The 3,484-nt window shown below is 40.2% G+C and overlaps 1 pseudogene; it reads right to left on the bottom strand.

Annotated features, from left to right (window-relative positions):
• Positions 1–1,945: 1,945 nt before the first annotated feature.
• Positions 1,946–3,111, bottom strand: LOC144294263 (farnesyl pyrophosphate synthase pseudogene; annotated as a pseudogene).
• Positions 3,112–3,484: the final 373 nt, after the last annotated feature.

The following is a 3,484-nucleotide window of genomic DNA, read 5'->3' as shown; positions in this document are numbered from 1 at the left end:
AGTACCTATTGAATATGTATACTGGTGTGGGGAAGGAACTCAAACTGGAATTAATTGAGCACCCAGTGTGTTGGTGCTTCACATTTGCTGACCATTATTCTTATGACCACCATAAAAATTAATATTATTATCATCACCCAGATAAATATACCAACATCATGATAGGCATGCATTTGCTGAATTTATATTAAATTTGACCTGCGGTCCCAAACACAACACAGATATGCAATTGTAGATGCTGACTCATGGGGCCTTTCTAAGGTGGTCATAAAGAAAAAAAAGCTGTGAGCAGAGTAATGACCCATTGAAATAGAGATCAGTGTGGCCAGAGTTCAGAGAAGGGTTGCATTCCACCACAGAAAATGATGAGAAAGCCCAGAGTCCCTAGAAATCTCACAGATGCTGTCTGCAGGCTAGTTTAGGGCCAAATTATGGCTCTCAATCCACCTGATGAAAGGTAACCCTAGTAATTTTTCAAGGTCCATACAAGTAGTGACCTCCAAGTCATAGCTCCGTTGCTCTGAATTGCAAAAGAAAATAATTGCACCACACCCATAGCATCTTTGCAGCAAAATTGAAAAGAATGTTACCCCCTCTGCTTCCCAAATCCCTCAGAAAATAGTAAGGACCAGAGGAACATGGCCTTACACAGAACAGCAAAATAGCTCAATAGTGTGATTTTTGTACTCAGGTTGATTAAAGACATCACCTTGCCTCAACAAGCTTCAAGAACTGCCCAGATGGATCCTTTTTTCTCATGACTCATAAATTACACAGTTCGCTGAACCTGTACTTCACAGAAACATATCATGGTGTCGGCCTTGTAAATGCCAATGCCAAGGCACCAGCACCTTTCATTATATGCTGTGATTATGGATTAAATGATTTCATAAACATATTGGTTGTTTCACATTTGGTATGAGGCTTACAGCCTCTACAATCTGTCATCACTGTTAATGAGATATCGACCTCCTTGTAATCCAAGCAAAAAAAGTTCCCCTTTGAATGTCAGCCAAGAAGAAAACCCTCCAGAACTTCTACAAACTCCTTTTAAATACCATATGTAGAATGGCCTCAGGAAAAAGGACAGCGGCATGACCAGATGACAAGGGATGCATCTGTGCAACATGGAATATAGGCACTAGTGATGTCTGTGATCCTTCCTTTCCCCAAGGCAACAAGGACCAGTTTAAACAGGTGAAGCCTTTAAAGTAGGTTTCTCCATTGTTTCACTGAAGAATCCTTAGTAGCAAAAAAAAAAAAAAAAAAAAAAGACTCCTTAGTAGTAGAAAATCTGTTAACCCATGAATCCTGGAGATAGGGCAGCTAGAACCTACCATAATTTCAAAATTTCCTAGAATTCTTGTGTGATATCTTTTAAATTTTATTATACACCTTGTATCCTACTCCACAAAATGTCCAAACTTAATTTAGTATGTAAGTGAACTATTCCAGAAAGTGGAAACATGTTTATCATGGACATGGAGTAGACTGTGGTCTTTGCTCACACAAGAGCCCCAGGGATCACAAACCCTACCTTCAGAGCTTCAGTTCTAAATGGACTAGTTTCATTTAATATCCAAAATGGAGAAATTTCTAAGAATGGACATAGTTTGCAGTTACAAAATTCTAAACGTTTTCTTTCATAGGTAAATTAAGACATTCCTCTATACTCTTTCCAGATTTCATTTTCAAATGTTGCCTTTGTATTACTGTTAGTAGATCATGGGGTAAAGATCTACATAACTGGAGTTTTATATTCATCTATTTTTTAGCAATGAAACTCTAGGTTTGGTGGGACATCATGAAGCAAGCCCAGAAAGCAGATCACATGCACCTTCAGGTGTAGAACAATGCTTGGACTTGGGAATTTAGGGTCTTTAAAGGTCTTTGTGCCAAAGGATCTGCAGTATATCCTCCAGTCATATAAATCTATGGTAGTGCTTCAAACTCCAAACTTGTCTTCCTCATACTGCATGAACACAGCTGGCAGGGTCAGCTCCTAATTCAGGGCCACCTTCTCAGCCTCCTTTTGTCCATAAATTTCCTGAAGGATCTTGTGCTGTTCTAGAGAGGTCCACTGCAGATACTGAACCCCCAGCCAGCTGCATTTGTTGTCCTGGATACCTCTGTCAATCTTGCCTGTCACACTAGGATCCCTAAAGAGATCAAGGTAATCATCTTGATCTGAGAGAACTTCCCCATCTCCAGCAGGATCTTCTTGGCATTGGCATGCTTTTCTTCCTGCCTATGCTTACCATATACATGGCAGCAGCCACAGGAAGATAGAACGAATAGAAAGTTATCTTATACTTGACAATAGATTTGTACCTCTTTTCAGTGAATCTGCCAAGATTCACATTGCCCTGGGGGCCTGTGATGAGGCCCAGGATCTGTTCGATCTCAATCTGATAGGAACTCTGTAGGCAGGCAGCCTGGGTGGCTCAGGGGTTTAGCACCGCCTTCAGCCCAGGCTGTGATCCTGGAGACCCAGGATGGAGTCCCATGTTGGGCACCTTGCACGGAGCCTGCTTTTCCCTCTGCCTGTGTCTCTGCCTCTCTCTGTCTCTGTGTCTCTCATGAATAAATAAATTAAAAAAAAAAAAAGAAAAGGATCTCTGTAGGCAAAACTCAATCAAGTTCAGGTAATAGGCCTGCTCCCAGCAGTAGAGACTCAGCAGGCATAGATAAATGCTTCCAGAAGCAAAACATTATTGATAGCATCCAAACCTATGCCTGGGTTCTGATACCAGCAAATCTGTCCCCAACGGGTGAGGGATGAATCCATGTCATGTGACACAAGGAAGAACGCTTAGAGCAGTTCCACCAGCACACAGTCAGGGCCTGCTGGAGACTGTCAGCAATCCTGCTTCCCTGGCTTCACCAGCTCCTGAAAAGCTATCAGCACTGTCAAACCCCACAGCTACTTGCCTCCAATATATTGTACTCCAAGACCTCCTTAAGTCAGGCAATTCCATTTCCTGTCTTCAGGCAGCCAAGGCCATCCTTGGTCAGCACCTTGACAATCTAGAAGAGCTGGATGAAATCCTGCTTCTCTTGAGCATGAGGGTCCAATTTCTGGGCTGCTTCCATTCTGAGGGAGGAGTAAAGTGCTCTGCTCTTGGTCTAAATTCAACTGATCACTTAAGATTTAAAAACTTTCTTCTGATTGAATTACCATTATAATTATTGCAAACTGATATCAAAACAGAAATATATTATTACAATACTGAAAAATAGTTGTTAAACATAAATAAAATTTTCATGAAAAACACATCTCTTAATGAAGAAATTTTTTTAAAATATGTCCTATATTTGTACATAAATATTATAAACATGAAAACAGCAAGATACAGCGTTAATTTATTAACTAATTTTCATTTTTTATAGGTAAGAGCATTGAGAAACTTTGTTTACGTAGCTATATCTATAGAGATTCTCATAGCAATGTATTTAATTCTTTGAATCTTTGTTATACCAAAAA

The sequence above is a fragment of the Canis aureus genome, chromosome 22, assembly GCF_053574225.1.
Source record: "Canis aureus isolate CA01 chromosome 22, VMU_Caureus_v.1.0, whole genome shotgun sequence".
NCBI lineage: Eukaryota > Metazoa > Chordata > Mammalia > Carnivora > Canidae > Canis > Canis aureus.
The sequence above is the reverse complement of the archived record's forward strand: the minus strand, read 5'-3'. Positions and strand labels throughout refer to the sequence as shown.